Source organism: Sceloporus occidentalis, unplaced genomic scaffold (genome assembly GCF_023333645.1).
Source record: "Sceloporus occidentalis isolate IW3139 unplaced genomic scaffold, rSceOcc1.0.p SCAF_66, whole genome shotgun sequence".
NCBI classification, from domain to species: Eukaryota; Metazoa; Chordata; class Lepidosauria; order Squamata; family Phrynosomatidae; genus Sceloporus; species Sceloporus occidentalis.
In genome coordinates, this window is record NW_028317046.1 from 1907619 (window position 1) to 1927982 (window position 20364).

The 20364-nt window shown below is 41.7% G+C and overlaps 1 pseudogene; it reads left to right on the top strand.

The window, feature by feature from the left end:
- Positions 1 to 12173: 12173 nt before the first annotated feature.
- The window catches only part of LOC149286833 (kazrin-like), a 49267-nt pseudogene continuing 41076 nt past the window's right edge, over positions 12174 to 20364 (top strand).

Below are 20364 nucleotides of genomic sequence, written 5' to 3' on the forward strand. Positions count from 1 at the left end.
ATATATACACATATAAAATAAAAATAATATATATATATATATAAATAATCGGATAACGACAGCGCATACCTAGGTATTAATATTTATGTGGATAATTTAAGTTAAATATATATATATATATATATATATATAAATTAAAACACATATATATATATAGGTATTAATATTTTTGTGCGTGTTTCTTGCAGGTAGAATGCGCTCTAAAAGATCTGTGAATATTTATTTGATTTTTCCCGTCATTGATTTCTTAAGTAGTGCATTACATGGAAGGACTATAGAGGCTCAATTAACCTCTGCCCTCAAAGGATCTGAGCTAATTATGGGATAAAACAATTAAGTGACCCAAAAATGTGGCATAAAACCAATTTGGTGATCTTAAGAAAAAAAAAAAAAAAAAAAGAAGGGAGAAAGGTTTATTGAAAATAATTGCCCTCTGCTTTTGTATTGATTTGGGTAAAATGAAGCTGTTGAGGTATTATTGTTAATTTTTATTTTATGGATGTAAATAATTCCCGACACAGCTGGGGTTCTCGCAGAAAAGGAGAAGGACCCCCAAAACTGACCTCATTTCAAGATCTTAGGCAATGGTGGTCGGACCCCTAAGCGAATCGTGTTTCTGGGTCTCTAAGCTTATATCTCGGCAGTCCAACCAGACACCGGTGGCCAGGCTTGGACCGGCAAACTGGGCAGGTGTCTTCCCTTAAAGCTTCGGGGCTTTAATATTCGGCCATGGGCTGTCCAAGTGCAAGAGCCCCCAAATGTCTCTGTTTAGAGGATAGTATATCTTCGGGCCCCAAATCCACGCGCCCCTTTTTTCCTCCCCGATACCCCCCTCTATGAGCTCAGGATGTTCACTGGGCATCACAGGTTTCTACAGCCCTAACAACCCCAATAATGTGCAGAGAAACCGGTAACGGCTTTACGCATCTAAATATATGATTCTTTGTTTAAATGGCTTAATCAGTTGCTTATATACGGTACCTGCTAACAGACCCAAAGCCACATATAAAGTCTTGATAAAGCCCTGTCCCTAGCCATGATTTTAGCCCTCGTAACGCGGGGCAAATGGAAGGTTTGCAGAATACGGATAGCCTTCGCTAGTAACTTTTTAAAACTGGGTGTTTTGGTTAAAAGTTACTAATAAGAGATCCAGGCACCTTGAGATATACATTATTCCCTCGCAGGACATCAGTCCCGTGCATATAGGGGAATAATCCATAATAAACCGCGTCCTTAGCTTTCACGCCAAAGGGACGATCGCCCCGTCCTGTTAAATAAATCGTTACTTTGAAATTCGCTTTGTAGTTGGAAAAACATAAAACACTAAAGACTATTAAAAAAAATAACATGTTGGGTTTTAGTCGTTCTGTTGCCGGCACTAATCCGTCGGCGGGATCTTCTGCAGCGCGCTATCTGATGGAGCCGGCAATTTTGAAGTGAAACTGCCCGTGCTAGTCCATTAAATCCAAATAAATCCTCCGCAAAGCCGCTTACATCACTCTTATCTCACTAGCGGACATCGCTTAACAGCACAAAATTAAAGGGGGGAAAAATATGCCGCAAAATGTATTTTGAAACAAAAGGGGGAGGGGGTATTTACAAAATTACCCTTGAAAAAAGTCCCCCTTTAAATGATAAAAGGCACCCATTAATGCCATGGTATCTTGCTACTGAGAAAAGTACTTTTTAGCTTTCATGTATGTTTTGTATTAATTCTATTTTCTCGTTGGAGAAGAAGGACGAGGGGGGGGGGGATTAATACTCCACGGCACAAAATTCCCTGAAAAAAAAAACACGAATATGGGTTTCTTTTTAAAGGGAATATCCCATCATTTTTTTCCCAAATATTAGTATCAGATTAAAAATAACATTTTCAAAAATATTCTGCTTTTTTCCGTTATTTACCCCAGTTGTAGTTTTTTGCCCCATAATATAAAGTTTTCAGGCAGCTGCATATCAGCCATTTGTATGAATTCTCGCTCTGTTATCTGACCCCCGATCTACTAAACCCCCCCGACTCCTTATCATACAGCCTGCGGGGAACAATAGAATGGCTCAGTCTTAATCACCCAGTCAGACACTAAGACTAATGAAAGTCTATGGAGGAACGGACTTCATTAGCATCGCCATAAAGCATCAGCTCAGTGTGGTGTTTGATCCGGGAAAGTCACCCAAAATATCACATGACTGACAGCAACGGCGGCTCCAGGTCTGCAGATAAAGGGAGTTTATTGGGACAAAATGAGAAAAAAAAGGTTTTTGTCACCGACCGACATTACTGTATACAGAGCAAAAATTTGCTAATATTAATGAAAAATATTCTTGAAAAGGATATGTTGAAACAAAATTACGTTAACACTGCAGTTATATTTAGTTTGCTAGATGCTGGCTGTGCATGATGGGAGTTGGAGCCATCAGCAGGCTGAGCGTTAGAGTTGATCTATATTAGATTATGCCGAAGATGTAAATCCGGTCAGGTTGGAATGGAAGCCACAGAGAAAGCCTCGCTGCGTTCTACGGGACGACGCCGCGTGTTCCGCGCAGACCACGTGTTATGGAAACAATGAGGCGACGAAGCTAACAAGATGACAGCAATCACGGAAACCACAATGATTTGTTACGTTTGGACTCGATCACGTCGTTTCATAATCGTCTAACTCACAACTCCCTTTTTACAAATATCTATTTGAGATCGCTGGAAAAATAAACATGGCAGCATGCGCGAAATACACGGCTTGGGGCGAATCGTATAATCCACGGCGCGCTTTGAGGCAGACATTCGCAACCATAATCGTAAAATAAAAATCTAATTAAACATATCTTAAGCAGAACCAATCTTTTATTACCAGTTGTGTTAATTGAGCGCAGTGGCAAGGAATGAATGAACCATTTCCACGGGATGTGAAAGAAATTGAAATCAACACAAAGAGTTAAGCGGACATAACAGCTGCCCCCGAATCTAAGGATGAATACCCCGATTCATTATATTTTAATACAGTGAGGGGACATATGGCTCCTGGATGGAAGGCGAGACCATAGACCAACGACTGATATATATATATATTATATATATTATATATATTATATAGTATATATATATATATATATACATATATATATATATATATATATAAGAATAGAAAGAGAGAAAGAATCCAAAAGTACTAAGGATCCTCTTAATAAAGGTTTATAATAAGGTCTGTCACCGTTTCGGGGATAGTCACAGGACTTTTTGGAGTTTATAATAAGTATTTACTAAGGTGATGCTGAGTGCTCTCGGAACATAATCCAGGCACTAAAAGGTAAAATTACTCGAAGGGCCCCCAGCACCCCAAAAATAATAATATCAAAGTATGGGAAGGACTGTGTATTAGGTTTCATAATAGGCAAGGCTCCTAGTGGGCGGGGAATTACAAACAAATGGGCGTTAATTGGTCAAAATTGTTACATTCTGGGTGTGGCTATTACTGAAGAACTACCTTAGGGATTCTGTTTTGCAGTAAATTAAACAAGGGTTAATAATACAACAAAGGAAATAATAAAGCCAGTTGGAATAAAGTTTGAAATGAGTTACTGATGTTGTTATTTTTGTGTCTATTGATAGCTCAGATTATCCCGTTTATCCAGCTATTTTTATCCGTTTTTGCGGCTTCTTCAGGAAGTTTATTTCAATCATCTCATTACTATTTATAAAAGTAATTATGTCTGGGGGGGGTGTCTTCTCACAATATTAGACAAGGCTAATTCTAGAATAGTGTAGTTTGTGAATACTCTACTAATCATTAATATAGAGAAAAGCATATAATAAAAATAATAATAATTTATTATTATTATTATTCACCCAATGCCATATTTATATAAAATGAGTAAAAGACAGCTAATTCTGTGTTTGTTTTTTTTTAAATAATTTAACTGTATAGATGTTTTCCATATGCAATTTTTGAATTTTTGTTTTATTTTTGTATCTATTTCTTATCTGTTTTGGGTAATGCACAACATCTTAATTTTTCTTAAACAATCACTGTAAAGTTAAACAAAATCACTTACTATAGACAAGTATCTTGGGAATATAAAAAGAAAAAAAATATGATTACAAGGATACTTTTTAAAATCTGAATATTTTTTATAGTTTTTTTTCTATATTATTATCTTTTTCTGCCATCTGCTCCATTATTTGCATTCCTCTTTTTTTGTATATATCCAGTAGGCATCCCTTTGCCTACTTCCCTTAGTGATTAATTAAACCTTAATAAAATCACCAGCTATTAAATATATAACACTCGCAGGAGAAATATCCAGTACAAACTGTCCTAATTTGAAGATCTCACCCGTCTTTGAACTCTAAAGGTCCAGTCTGACTTCACATCTTGCGGCTGAACCTACGGACTGCAGAGAACATAGCTGACATTTGTAAAAAAAAAAAAATATAGCTATATATATATATTCTTGGCATTTTTCTTAGCTGCCACTCAAATTTATGGACATTATCATGTAATGACCCAGGAAAGATCCGGAATCACAATTAAGCATTTTTCTCACACGTACAACTGCATATATATTTTACCTTAAAGATTCCGTTTCAGGAATACAAATTAATTAAACTTTTTTTCTACCTAAATCCAACATTAGAAACCTCAAACCCTTCTCGTAAATAAGTCTTTACACATTTATGCTGGGAATACTTAATTGTCATGTGACACAAAAGCAGCCACTGATAGGTTGATGTAGAATTTAAAAAAAAAAAAAAAAAAAAAAGCTTCTTAAACTTTTCTGTGTTGCTTTTATTTAATGAGATCTTTTTTATTAGAGGATATAATGGCAGATCTGCTAAGATTTTTTTATCTAGCTAGGATAGACAGCTCAATTAACGTGATGCCTAAGTGGGACAGCACCTTTAAAATCTACTTTGCTTTCCAGTGTCATGTTTTAAACCTTTGATGTAGAGACTCCTTACTTCAATGTGGATGACAAGCGATCTCATTACCTCTATGATTTCCACATCCCTTTAAACATGGAAGAAGAAGAATGAAGAGACTGCTGGTCGCAATTGATTTCGACAGCCCTTAAAGCAAACTGTTACCCAAATTGCGGATACTTCTGCGTTCAATCAATGAGCTGATATCGAATGGCTACTCCGTTAGTTTACGCTCCGGTAAGCACAGCGTCTTTAAAAACATATTATTATTGTCAAGAAGACAGATGGCGACTGAATAAAGCCGTACTAAATCTATATTATATGTCTTTCGCCAAATGCTGGCCGATTTGTTACTTGGAATATTAGAACGTTTATGAAGAAGAAAATAAAGTGACCAACACTATGGGGCAGGTTCTCACACGCAGGTCCTCTCCCAACCGCTCTTCATTTGTTCCTCCCACGACTTGCGTCTCTCTTCCACCTTTATCACTTCTTTCCATCGCGTATTCAGGATTTTACCTGTGCTCTACTGAGGCGTACAGAGGCCCTTTATCACTCCCATCACTCCTGCGTTCCAATGGCCCTTTATCACTCCCATCACTCCTGCGTTCCAATGGCCCTTTATCACTCCCATCACTCCTGCGTTCCAATGGCCCTTTATCACTCCCATCACTCCTGCGTTCCAATGGCCCTTTATCACTCCCATCACTCCTGCGTTCCAATGGCCCTTTATCACTCCCATCACTCCTGCGTTCCAATGGCCCTTTATCACTCCCATCATTCCTGTGCTCCAATGGCCCTTTATCACTCCCACCACTCCTGTGCTCCAATGGCACGTTGTGTTCGCGGATACAAGTTTAAGTTTAAATGGCTAATTGATGCTTAGAAAACCCCTTTGCAATTATGTTACAGGTAGAAATATTTGAGCGGTAGGGAAAAGTATTGTACACAACCCGAAAAGGAAGGGCTCCGGGTTTTAGGCAACCACTGGCCTTAAAGTGCCAGAGCTCCCTAGTCATCCCCGGCCCTGGTTATAGCGCTCTGTGGATCTGAAATTATTTTAGAAAATGCAGAATACACGGCGAGGCCAGCAGGATTCTTGAGACGTTTAATCACAGAGTCACCGGCGAGACCCGCGTGGGTATCGGATGGCACTGCTGCATTTTCAGTTTTATGCCAAAGGCTATTCTTCCTTGTGAGCGTTTGGTAGGAGTTGAGTCAGGAGACATTTCTCATTGTGGTATCCCAGACGCGCAGCACAAATCTTCAGCCCTAGTAGAATTCAGACCATTTTTAATATCTGTCACATTCCGGCGGTCAGCAGAATCTCTAACAGCAAGGAAACCTTCAGCCACATTTCGCTGAATTTACAGTTTGGTCAATGAAAAATGATGTCTGCGGAAACGTAGACTGTATACATTATATATATAGAACACATATAACAACACTTATAACACTATCACAATATCTTTATCTTTGTGCATTGTCAGTGTAAATACGCAGTACGCATTGCAAAACTCTTTTAAAATTGATCCACAAGAAATAAGAGTAACGGGTTAACGTTTTAAATCATCTAGGAGGCTTTAAGATATATGTGTAACGTATTTCATTACAGAGATTAAAACATGATATTATCAGATAAAACCATAATAGGATCCAGCCCTAAAACTTCGCTTGTGTTATTATTAGATTTTTATATGTTATTATTATATTTTTGTTAAGTTTCTGAGGTTTGTATTTTTCAGCCCTGGCAGTAATGTACTCATGGAAGCCTCTACACTAGCCTCAGTGGTGTATTTTCTGCTGCCCTTAGCTTAACGATGCCATCTTTTGTCCCCAAACAGCTTAATAGTGCCATCTTTGGCCCCAAAAACCATAACAGTGTCATATATGTGCCCAAACAGCTTCCCAGTGCCACCTTTGTCCTCAATCAGCTTCACAGTGCCATCTTTATGTCCAAGCAGCTTGTCTCTCCCATGTTCATCCCCAAACAGCTTAACAATGCCTTATCCATGCTCACATGTACATGCAGTCATACATACATACATACATACATACATACATACATACTCCCTGCCTTCCCTCACTTACCCCCTTATCTTAACTGCAGCTTTCCCTCCGCCTGTGAGCAGCCTTGCATTTAACTTGGGAGGTCAATCGCAAAATAGCGTGATCTACCCATAGGAAAAGAGGGCTAGAGGTTACTGATGTTTTGTTGTATAAAGGTGAAAAAAAATAACATCAACTACAGGATGGTTCCCCTTTAAAGTTCCACCTATTGTGTTGAATATAACACTTTTATATACTATCTAAAAGCAGAATTAACTAATTACTTGTCTTATACATAAGTTTTGTTAGGGAGACTTAACTGTCATGCAACACAGAGGAATGGCACTGATAGGTTGCTACCTTAGAACCAGGGGGGGGAGTGGTCTTTTTACATAATGAGACATTTAGAGGAAAGAATGAAATAACAAAAATGCTTAGTCTTATTAACACAAATGACACTAGAATTAATGTTAAAGTGGAACAACACCTTTAATAACATGTCATATCTATGTGTACAGCAGATGGCGCCGCTGAGAATAAGACTGATTAAAGGAAACCTATTCTAAAATTACAATTATTTATATAGCGCCAGCAGATTCCGTAGCGTTGTTACAATCAGTGGGATAATTTAAACAATAACAAACTAATACAAAAAGAGGAGAGGGCCCTGATCCCGGGAGCTTACAATCAAGTCTATTTAGACATAGACTAGAAGATCCACCAACAGAAAGTGATATATCATTAGTTCCGGACCATAGTTACAACGTAATGACCTATAAAACCATCCGACTGCCTACAATCCAAACGCACGTCCAGCACAATCTAAAAGCCATGAAGTCCTTTTTTCCATGAAATATCAGTATATCTGGACATTTATTTGAATTTTTTTTCGGTAATAAAACGAAAACTTCACACTCCAATAAGATTTGCGTTTCCCGCGATCGAGATAAAAACCAAGATTTTCAGACCGGGAGGCGATATTCGTGATGTACTTATACGCTATGATTAGATACGCATTCATCTCATTTCCTGCAAGTGAAATTGTTTTGAAGTTTTGAAGACCTTCGTCCCCCTTAAATAATCTCGCATTCCTTATCGGAATTGTTACCAATTTCTTGATATCATTTTTCTAATAAGGCGATCTGAACTTTACGCTACATTGTAAAGAAACTGTTAAGCCGAAGCACTGGACGGAAGTGCAGATTATTCTTGTATTATAAATATGTATGTTTAATGGAAACAGTTCAAAATTAGCCATTTTTTCAGAAACCGCTTTGCAATTTTTTATTTTGCTGCGACGCTCTTTTATCAGCTCTTAAATTCCATAAACGAAAAAATATGTTAGCCGTCACAAGAATTATGTTCGAAACACAATTCGTATATTTCTTGGGGGTTCCTGTGGATTCATTATCAAAATTGGATAGATAAACCGCGGTCGGATCGCATTGCGGTTACCGTTCTATAAAAGGAAGGACAAATGTTCTTTAATATTAAATTGATAAAATTAATTAATATCCAACTTTTAAGTAAAAAGGCAACCTATAGAACAGCAAATAGGAGCGGTAATAAACCCAAAAAGCTATTATAGCAACATTGTTATGAAAAACCTATCCCCCCCCCACCTTCCCTTTTTATTATTCCTCCTCTCTTAGGTTCTTCTCTTCTCCATCAGTGTTTTCCCCATGAGAGTCGTAACTCAGGGTTAACAAGAGAGCTAAACGCACCTGTCGCTGGGCTAAGCCGATAAAGTCGTGAGATCGCAACAAAAATAACCCAAAAAAAAACACATTTCGGAGGAGTAGAAATCTACCGTTGAAGTCGATATATTATGGAGGCCAGAAGGTCCGAACCTTGAAGGAGGCGACTGGAACGCTGACCACCAGGGGTTGGAATAAACACCATTGAGCCAGCCCGTAATGGGAGTTGGACTGCCAATTGTCCACTTTTGACCTAATGCATCAGTGGAGGTTCAAGAAGGTCAAGCAGAATGAGTTATAGGAGTTGACAAGTCAAAGGGGGTCTTTGGGTTTCCAAGGGCAGCCAAATGCAGCAGAAAACGAGAGACCCTCTTTAATATTAGGAGGGTCAAACGCTGACCACGAGAGCTTTCATTCTGAGGAAGCTTCAAGAATTCAATCAACAGTTAACTTAAAGACGTCCAAGTTGATAAGGGGTGTCCTGGAATGGAATTTAACGCACTGTTGACATCGAGAGAAAATATTACATCTCAAATTCCTGGAAGCTTTAGTAGTAGTTGACACAAGCTCTGCTGCCCTTCTTTCCTACAAAGCTTGTAGTGTCTTGTAGGTTCTTAAACATGCTGTTCCATCCACCCTCCTAAATAATGTGAATACCAATTATAATTCCTTACCCTAGCTAGATTGTTCCATATTTATATTCTGTGGGAACTATTTAACGCGATTCTGTAGTCATTTGACTCAAAGAAGAACACTGATAGGTTTAAAGGTTCTGTAGCTTATTACACAAATATAAAACGCTACTTATATGCTTATGAACCTTATGAATGCTTATGAAATTCAATTTTGAGAGGCCTTGAAGAACAGTTGGTTATCAAATGATTAGAGGAACAGCCTCCCAGCAGAAGTGGTAGAGGGTAATACAGCGAGGGTATTAAGCATGCATGGGATAGGCATACGGCTCCTGAATCTAAGACGAGACCAACGACTGATTAAGGTTTGAGTCTTTACAGCAGGAGAAACGGGCGACCAGACGGGGGCCGAATTCCAGAGTTTGTAGAGTTTACGATGTCTTTATTAGGAGTAGAGCAGGTAATAATTATGACATCATAGCGATCCTCTAGTCCCCCCCCATCCTCCTGTATTTCCTAAACATGTTTTCTATTTCCACCAACGTTTGGTAAGGCGATGAACTATGTGACACACGGACCACGCAGCTCCCTGGATGTCTACGTAACCCACTCATGTGGCAGGTGGAAGCAGATCATTAAAATTTAATGCCAGACTAGATGTGCAACAAACTCCTGTTATGATCGCAACAGCAAACACGAGGAGGCAGAATTCCATATTATGGCTGTAAATATACAAGAAGAAAAAATAAAAAATCATCATGTGCCGGATAGGATACATCTTCACAGCCCGGAAAATCCGAGGGTCGTTCGCACCAATGGGACGGCGACGCGGATCAGATGTGTTCTTTCAAGGAACTTGGCCAAGATATTGTCTATGTGTAGGAAGTGTGGAAGGAATCCACGGACTTCCTCTCACCACCGATAGGAACTAAAATAAGACTAGGATGGGGCTGAAGCGCGTGTTCTTTCTTTATGATCCAAAACAATTAATCTCGTAGGGAGGGAGTAACTGGGAAGATTGGGACTTAGACTTTGATGCTGCCTTTGAAGCAGGAAAACTTGATCTGGTTTCTTAGGGAAGCAACGCTTCATTCCAGTAAAGAACAGTTTGTGTGATGCCCGGATAACACTTATGTCCGTCGTTTCGGCTTTCGAGTGCCGTCTACTTTTTGAGTTCCCAGTTATAAAGAGACAGGCTGGCCGCCAGCGTATGATAGCTGAGCGGCCCCTTTAAATTTCCATGTGGTTGCCTCTCTTGGTCGCTTTGGAGGCCGATTAAGAAAGGGACTCGTTTATACCTGGCACAGTTCCTTTAATGAGTGTTAGGGCTTGGCGATGGAGAATCCTGGAACAGGACTCCATGGCTTTCAAGCGTGTGAATCGACCCCGCGCTCCCGGAGGAGACAGCCGGTGCCGAGTCGTAGTCTCTCTCTCTCTCTGCAATGTCACTTGCACGTTGGTGATTTGATAGCGGTGAAAGAAGAGTATGCCTGAATGGCAGAAAATAGTGATGACAAGTCTAGTGCTGTTTGAATGAGACCAGGAGAGGAAAAAAACCATCTCTTTATATGTAAGGGAAGGCAGTTTTAGCGTGGTGGATATGTGGAACTGTCTTTCAGCAGAAGTGGTAGAGGTTAATCCAGCAAGTGACTTTTTAAACATGCATAAGGCTATCCTGATTATAAGAAAAGACGAAGGACTTAATAAAAATTGGCAGTTTGGATGGGCCGAATGGGTCTTATCTGCCGTCAAACTTTATGTTTCTATCGAAGACTGGGTTTGGAGTGAGAAGGGGGTTCTGGCACTTTAAGGCCACCGACCCCCAAATCACAGGCATTTGCACAATGCTGGTGCGCTGAAGGCCAACAACAGGCATACTTACCCCGAATGCTGCCCCATCGGCAGAAGGGGTCACGCCGTCGGCTGGATACGTGTAACGTGCAGCTTCACCTCTCCACATATGACATTTAGCAGCAGTTGGCCTTAAAGTGCCAGCTCCTCATATCCTGTTTCTATCTCACCTTGATGACCGTATTACCCCTGCAAATCTAGGGTCGCCCCATAATTCATAGTGAAGTCAATGAGCTGAACCGTTTAGAGAATAATCCCCAATATATTCAGCCAACACCTATTGTAACCAGCGGCGACCGTTTTATAACAACGAGCTAAAACTTTTCCAGCTTTGCATAAAGGAACCGGCGTTTGGGAACGTCACACAAGCTTCAAGTTGCGTATGTTTTTATTATTTGAAGCTCTTGTAGCGAGATCCGTGGAATAAACAGCCATTTATATTCATGAAGGATATAAATATATTATATGCAGATGCCAGGCAATTATCTGCATTCCCTCTGGTGAGCAGAATCCCCCCAGGTCTTTGTGGTTCCTCCTCACCTCCTCCCCCCTCCCGAGCCTGGGAAATGGTTTGTCTTGGGGACTCAGCACAGAATAAATAATGAACAGCGAGAAATGAAGCCAAGAACCGGGCTCAGGAGTTTGGGGCTGAGATTTAAAGGGAAAGGGGGCAGCTGCCAATCAATCCGCTCCATTAACCAATGAATAATGTTACATAGTATCCTGTAACGTCTGCATTGTGCGCTTAGAGCTCCTTTGTTACATTGTAGCGCTTTAGTAACCCTTTCCGCTGCTGCTGGGCGGATGGAATGTAGCCGGTGCTCAGGCAGGGCTCCCCTACGCTTTAGCGGCTGAGTGGTAGGTTCCATTTAAAGGGTGCGTGTCATGTGCGCCGTGTGCTGTGTCCTTTGGAGAGGGAGGCTGTTTGCTGTGCGTCTCCTGCAGCGCTCCTCATTCCTTCAGTGGAGCCTCAGCCTGTAGGCTCCGGGCTGCTCTCATCACCATGCTGATCTCTCCCCCCAGGCCAAGATCCTGCGAATGATGGAGGACAACAAGCAGCTGGCCCTGAGGATAGATGGGGCCATCCAGTCTGCCAGCCAGGAGGTGACCAACCTGAGATCAGAGCTAACAGCCACCAACAGGAGACTGGCAGAGATGAACAGCACAGACCCGAGTGTCATGGAGAACAACCAGCATAACACCCAAGGTAGGGCACTTGGGCACTAGGCAGCTTGGTGGGGGGTGGAGGGGCTGCAGACTGGTGTAGCATGCATATTAATCACCTGGCTTCCCATCCTGTATCTATTCACCCCCCCCCCCCCCCCATTTATCCTGCATTTCTGATTTACAATCAGATTTCATGTGCAAACTTTTAAAGGGCTCCTATGTGTTTGTTTTATTCTTTATGACCCTGGATGTGCATTAACCTGTTTGGGACCACATGGCTGAGAAGCACATTCTTAGTCATGGCTTAACCCCCTGTGTACCTGCAGGAGGTGGTGGCTGCAGGGATTTGCAGAGTCACCAATTAAGAGGTTTGGCATTAAGGGTGTGTTTGATATCTGAAACCCTATAAAATAAGGCAGCGGATTCAGCTAGCTAAATGTCTACAGACTACATGACATGCACGTATTGTTTTCTGCACACCAGGACCTGTCCTCCCTCCCCCCTCTCTCGTCTTACAAGGTTGAAGGGTATAATTTGACATCAGTAAGTCCAGTCTGACCAGTAAATTCCACACACACAAAAAAAAACCACCCACTGGATGCCCCACAGTGACACCCACTAGTGTTTTTAGCAAAGGTTTCCTACAACGGTCTCGAGTGTGGAAAATGTGGCGGTTTGATCTGCCTGGTTCTATGTTCACTTCCAGCGTTATTGTGTAATGTGAGAGTCAACAGAAAGAACTTGGGAGATCAAGTGAAGCGTAAAAGTTGCATACAATGGATGGGTTTAACCCTTTGAGCGTCAGGATTTGTAAAGAATCTCAAAGGCCGGCATCCCGCGTCTCCTTGAGCTCTCGTCGGTTTCATTTCCTAACCGCCAACTTCTCTTAAGGTTCCATCAATACCGAATATTGAGTATATTTATCTCCTGTAATCCTTTAAGGAGGAATCCGGTGCAGCATCTGATGTCCAGCGAGGAGCCCTGTGCATCCTCCAGGCAATTAAAATAATAATATTCTCTCTTCTCTGCCCCCCCCACCAGTGGAGAGTCCTGTAGATTAAGGGTTAATCTTCCATTAACGACTCTGCTTCAATCAAAAGACCTCACGCTTCAAACTGCATTACTTTCCAGAAATTGCTGCTGCGATTTGATAGCAACACGTCTCCGTTGTAATTCTAATTAATATTTTTTTATAGTTCCGCTGATAAGGCTGCATTGAGATTCTTTGCCGTCGCCCGTTTGTCGGAAAACATAAATAAATATTTAAGAGCGCCCCTTCCCTGCACCGCATGTTCTCCTACACCCTGCAGTGTATGAATTTTACAATGTAAGCATACAATATATATATATTATTTTTTTTTCTTTGTGCCGCTCCTGCAGTGATCTGGTTGATAAGACGTATATTTATATAAATGAGTGTTGAAAATGGTTTTATTATTAAAATATTCTCCCACAGAGGGGTTAATCCTTCTGCACAAGTGGACTGGATTTTGAGTATCTTTCCCCGTATGGTTGCAGAGACAATGCCGGTTATGTATAAACCTAAATGTAAAAAGTAAAGTGCTTGTTAGGCACGTTGCCTTAATCGCCATGGCGACTGCACCACTCTTTCCACTTTGCACCTAAATTGCTCTATTAACAACCCATAATCTATTCAGTATGAGGGTGGGCAGGTGCACATCCAGTGGGGGAGCCTTTTATCTCCAAAATTTGATATTTGGTATAATTATATATTTTAACCAATCAGGTGACAACCCCTCTCCTAAAATACTTAAAATACTTCGCATATGGCCGGCTAGAACTCGATGGCTTGTGTATCACAAACTTCTAAGTGGTATATCTCATATTGAATATCTAACGCATCACGTTGTCTCACCCCTCTGGCAGTCGTTGTGTTAAGTTCTGCTGTTATGTTTACAAATAACGATGTCATAGCTATGACCACAGAGCTGCTGTTCATAAATAGCCCGGCATCTCCTTCTATATACTGGATGATGGGAGATGCCCCTGTTAAGTGCTGGTTACTTCATAGGCTATCACGGAGTTAATAGGGGTCACGTCAACCACTGAAGACATCCTGCAACAGCACAAAGATTAACCATTTCCTTACTCGCATCCATTTACTGTCAGGACGTTCAACTGGGTTCCCAACTCCTATGAATCCTTACAAATGGTTCAGAAGGCAAAGCCAGCTGCGAGTTTCATAATAGTCATAAATTGGTAAATTATTGAGAAATAAAATGTAATTACAATGTTGCAAGTTCTGTTCTAGCCACGGTAGTCGGAGGCCCAGTCCTCTGTCTCTGTTCTTAACCTGGGTTTAGCTGTTAGTTGTCATATTGGTGCAACTTTTACCATGACTTTTTATGGCTGGCTGTTCCTGATAGGTGTCGTGGCATGATCCCATATTTACCAGTGCATTTTGTTGGCTGAGCGTTATAGGTGTGGATGTGTCTTTTGGACAATTGAGGTGTCCAGCTCTGCTGTTACCTTACACTTCATGGAGTCTGATGGAGACTACTGAATGTGGGTGTACGTCACGCTCGTTGATAAAGGACAGTTACTCCAACTTCTGAATCCTGGACCCAATATCTCTCCCTCTTACCGTTGCCTTGTGCTTCTTGGAGCTGTAACTCCTTTTTATTACGTCCCCGTTATTTTTATTACATCATTAAGAGGCAGAGGTTTCAAATATTTTCTTTATTGGTTCACGGAGGTACTTTGTTAAGTTTTTAATATTTTTATTTAGCCCAGTATAATTCTTAGTCCTAGACTATTTCCCTCTGTAATGGACATAAAGCCTTTGGCCAAACCTTTGCCCGTTGGGTGAGAATGGTCGCAGGGCCAAATCTGGGGATTCCCATCTGCTATGTGGGATGGGAAAAGAGAGCTTCTTGTACCATTTAAATGCCAATTGTCCCAAGTTCTCGTTCCCACCCCACTATTATTAAGGTTAAGCTAACAATTCTTAGGCCTTTCTTGATAAATCTCTCTACGATCTACGTTCACCTTGTTTCAGGAGTGCGTTAGTCCGCAGGCAAGTACTGTGTGTGCCGCAGGTTCAGTTTAGTAATGGTTAAACTTTTTTTGAAGAACAAGATGCAACTGTTAGATAAAATGTTCCAGTAGATAAGATGAGGATGACGCTTTTGACTTTAGCCCGATCTACTTGACAAACACCCTGTCTCTTTATGATACTATGTGTGATAGTCAATGGAATCACCCAGTCGGACTCTCTAACTAATGAAAGTCTATGAAGGAACGGACTTCATTAGCATTGCCGTAAAGCATCCGCTCAGTGTGGTTTTGGAGCCGGGAAAGCCACCAAAAATGTTGCTTGACTGACAACCTTCAATGGCGCCTCCAGGTCTGCAGATTAGAGAGTTTATTAGGAAAAAATAAGATTAAAGCCAAGTTTTTTTTGTCAGTACTGTATACAACCCTGGGGGGTTGTTACTGTGTACAAAGCTAGGGGGTTATTACTGTCAACAGCGCAGGGGTTATGCTCAATGATGACTGTGTGTGTGTGTCTATATATATATATATATATATATATATATGTGTGTATATATATATATATATTTATTTTTTTTCTCTCTCCCCCCCCCCCCCCCCAAGGCTTTTCCTACGTTCAAGTGAAGTGACCAACCTGGGTAAGATACCTGTATCAAATGAATGATGCCATTAAGGGGACCCTAACGATGGGTTTAAGGAGCAGCCCATGAGCAGTGCTTCAGGTCTGAAGAATAAATCTAGAAATTCACTTCCAACGAGAATAAACTCCATTTAAAGTTAATTTAACGCTGATTTTTAAATATCTAGGAGGAAATAAGTCATCTGCGCCGTTAAGCGTTCAGAAGATAATTTCGGTGCGCCCATGCCAATAATTCCCTGTTCCTCTGCCATTACTATAAATTGTCAGGAGCCGTAATCGTTCATCGACAAGTCAGTGGTTGCAAAATCATTGAAATATAATTTCGGATCCTCCGCGGCTTTGTACGGGGCCGGGAGTCCAAACGCCTGCCTGGCAGCTCGAGAATGAACGTTATTTTCCCCGTTGAATAGAATTAATGATTTCTATGACTCACAGAACATGTTCCTGTTTTGCGATAAACATGGAAACAAAGCAAAATGATTGCGTTTTTATTCATTCTGGTTTTCGGCCGGGGGGGGGGTGGACGGCTTCTCCTCGGGCAGCGAGGATCTGCTTCTATGCCGTGGGGATGACTTTTATTTTATTTTATTTTTTTCTAGTAATTCTATGAATGTATTTTTTGGGGAGAAACATCAATGAAATGCATGTTAAGGACTCTAGGACTTTGATACTTTTGTTCTTTTATATAAAAATGAATTCAGCCAAAGACGGCGTCCATTTTTCCCAACTTCTGCCGCCGGCGAATTGGGGGGGGTGGGGGGTTTTGGGATGTAGAATGTCACTCAAGCTGCCAGCGCCACAATTCTGCACACGTGCCGCATGCATTCGTTTAGGATATATGTTCACACGGAAATGTGTCAGGGTCCACGTATGACATTGAGACGTCTCCTGTTAGAAGGTGTTGACATGCGTGAATGTTGTGACCTGTGTCAACGCGTTTCTTGGTTATTAACTTGCATGTTGTGGTGTGTTGTCAACGCGTGCCATCGCCAAGGGGACAACTATTGTGTCCACTCACACAGGAGAGCTGCAACTCCTAGATCCAACCACAATAGGCATCACCTAGGGTGGGGGTGGCCATTCCAGTTGGGGGGTGGCCAATGGCCTCCTTGAGTGATCCGGCCACCTGGAGCTCCAGTGCTGTATGGGCCTATTAAAAAAGAAATCACTGGCGCAGCCTCCATTGTTTATTTCTGCCTTAAAAGGCAGTATGCCATGGTATGATGTCATAGTTTGGCGCTGAGCAGTAAGGACGGCCGTGTTGAGGGGGGCGCTGGTGGTAAATACGCCACCGATAATGGGATCATTCACGCTGTTTCCTTGAGTCACCTGTCTGTTTCTAGTAGGCTCTGTGCTAGTGAAGTCCATTAGTTTGGAACTACAGCTCTCCAATAATCTCCCAGTTTCGTGAATAAATCCCTCTGTCTCCCTCTCTACTTTCTATCCGTTTCTTGTATGATATTCTAGAATCCCAATGTGTTTGGGAAAAAGAGGCAAGGAGCACATTTTAAATTCCATAAATAATCTCTTGGGCTCATTCGCAGTTTTAAATGCATCATACTGGTGACCTCATAGCGAAAAGCTATCTGTGACCTTGTGGTCTGGCTCAGGAGAGACGTGTTCAGATATGACCGGTAAAAATCTTCTAGAGGAGATCCACCAATATTCCAAGGACATTCCGTTCGTATATAACTTGATTATTGCTTTGATTCCGTATAATCATTTAATATTAGTTAAATATGTGACGGGAGCGGGTTCTGAACATGTATGTACCTACAGACAAGCAGTTCTGCATCATGGAGGTGACGAGAAGACCAGTTGTCCTTCTTGACTATGGCTCTGGTGACATTGATGACATGGAATGCCATGATTTACTCCGAATTAATGTGGAGTCGATGTCCAAGCATGTCTAACGCCAGGTGTTATAGTCCATAAAGCAGCAACACCCAGACAGCAAACACACCGAAAATGTGCAACGCAATCTCTCTTCTGATTAATGACGGCTCCTTCCACCGACAGAGGCGGAAAAACAGATTTTGTATATATTACGTCCCCGAAGGCAGAGTTTCGCAATCCAAATTGCAGTGTGAATTGCTAGTAATGCCGGTTTTCCTTGGTTGTGTTGCGAATGTTTATGGAGATGATCTCATCGGGTGCTAAGGTATCGCGGAAGTGGCATTCTTTAATGCAGGGGTACTGACCTGCTTTGGATGGAACGCCCAAAAATCAACCCATCCGGGCGTCCTCCGGACACTCCTTGAAAGCTCACCTCTTGTTGCTTCCAAGCCTTCTGCGCGTAACATCGTTCCTCGCGTCTTCTGCCTTTCTAATTCTAGATTGTAAGCTCTTTGAGCGATGTGGGTCAATCCCTATAATGCCCGTGGCATCGGCACGCTAACCTGCCCTACTGATGCTTGGAACAGCATTGGGGATGCTGGGGTGAGAGCTAATTTAAAGTTAAAGGGATAAATAATGTATGTATCCATACGTTGAAAAACCTTTAGCCGCCAAAAAAAACCCTGGAATCCATTTTTAGCCAATTTGGCTCAGTAGCCATGATTACTTCCGTTGTCGTGGCGAATAAAAAGGCAGTAAATGAAGAAACGTTCTATATATGCCACATTTTATATGGATTTTCTGGTTTGTTATTTTTTTTGTTTTTTTTTTTAAGGAGGTCTTCAAAGCAATAAAGCCACCAAGCCTCGATCTCCTTGTACTTGGGCTGCCATCTTTGGCTGCGCTGTGATATATGACGGATATATTATTTTCTCTCTCTCGCTCTCTGTATGTTCCAGGGAGAGCAGTGAAATAATTCAATATATATATATATATATATATGTTTTAGCCGAGACACAATGCGTCTTGCGGTGCAGTCTCTCGGTGAGATTTATGGTGGCTTTCCGAGAACGTTCTCGCAGAAGGCGTTTGTGTGGAGGTCGGTTGTTTGGAAAGGTCACAGATGGACACCATATATCCTGCTAACGGACTGTAACCGGTTTGACCCGTCCAGCCGCAAGGTGTTAAAGCCCAGATCCGCCAGGCTTCGGCTTAACGACCGCCTTCAGTAAAAAAAAAAAAGCCGAGACGGCACAAGATTTAAGAAACTCTTGAAGTTCCATTCCAGATGAACTAAAAGAGCAAACCCGGCGATTATCCATCGGAGCCGGGACTTTAAGGATTATGAGTCCGTTTCGTGGAATTATAGCCGCGTTGGCCACAAATGCATAGAAGGCCTATGGAGATTGCTCTGGCGCTTTGGTTAAAATCATCGTTTCTGTCGGCGTAGAAGTGATGCGTTGCGCTTGCTTGGTAGTCATCGGCCGGTAATCGGGGCTTTAAACTTCCGCCGTCTTGATAAATGGCGGCGGCTGAACTTTAACGAGGTTCCCGCGTCTGTTGCTCGCTTCTCTGTATCAGCCGATGCGGGGCAGCCAACAGGTTTTTAGGACCCCCAGGGGCTTCCAGGCTCATAAGACCCATTGCAGCTAAATCTAAATGCCTCTTCTGTTTATTACCAGGCATGTGCAATGTGTTACAATATCATTGGCTTATTTATTTATTTTTTTGGCCAAATCAGCACCTTTTTGTTGCATTTTTTTGATTAATAAGCCAGAAGACCTACAGGTACAGAAGGAGAAGAGGCTCCCGTCAGTTACGATACCGCATGGAGAGAAGATCAGCTATAATCTTCTAGATCAGGGGTGTCCAACCTGCGGCCCTCCAGCTGCTGCAGGACTACATCTCCCATGATGCTCTTTCAGCTAAGGACCTGACAGAGAAGTATGGGAGATGTAGTCCTGCAGCCGCTGGCCAGACAACCCTGGTCTAGACTGTAAGCTCCTTTGAGCAGGACCCTCCGTACCGTTTTACTTATTTATTTATTTTTTCCTGGAAGTCTAATTGATGTACAATGTACTCCTGGCTACACGTTGTACAGCGCTGCGCTATATGGCGGCGCTACGTAAAATAATTGTTGGGATCCTGATGAGCAACTTAAGGATACCCATAATGTACCACGTTGTCCCATAGCATTGGGGGCACCTTTCTTTTTCTTTTTTTCTTATTTTCAGGGGTTTATCCCACGCGGCTGGTGGGTTTTAAGGTGGGGGGGGGGAAAAATCTATTTCTAAGTTGAGGATTTCTTTATTTATTGACTTTGTCCCCCGAAAGCCATTGAGATGAAATCCATCCTTTTCAGAATGTTGTTGTGGTCTTCTAATCATTAACAATGTCTGTTTAAAAAATAAATCATCTGAGCAAATGTTTAGAATGTTTATGTTGGCAACAAAATATCTCCTTGTTCTGTTCTTTGATTGCAAAGTATTCCAGGAATGGTTTTAACCCTTCGCTGGACACCTTGGTACTCAAAGCGTTTGAAATATGTTGTAATGCAGGGTG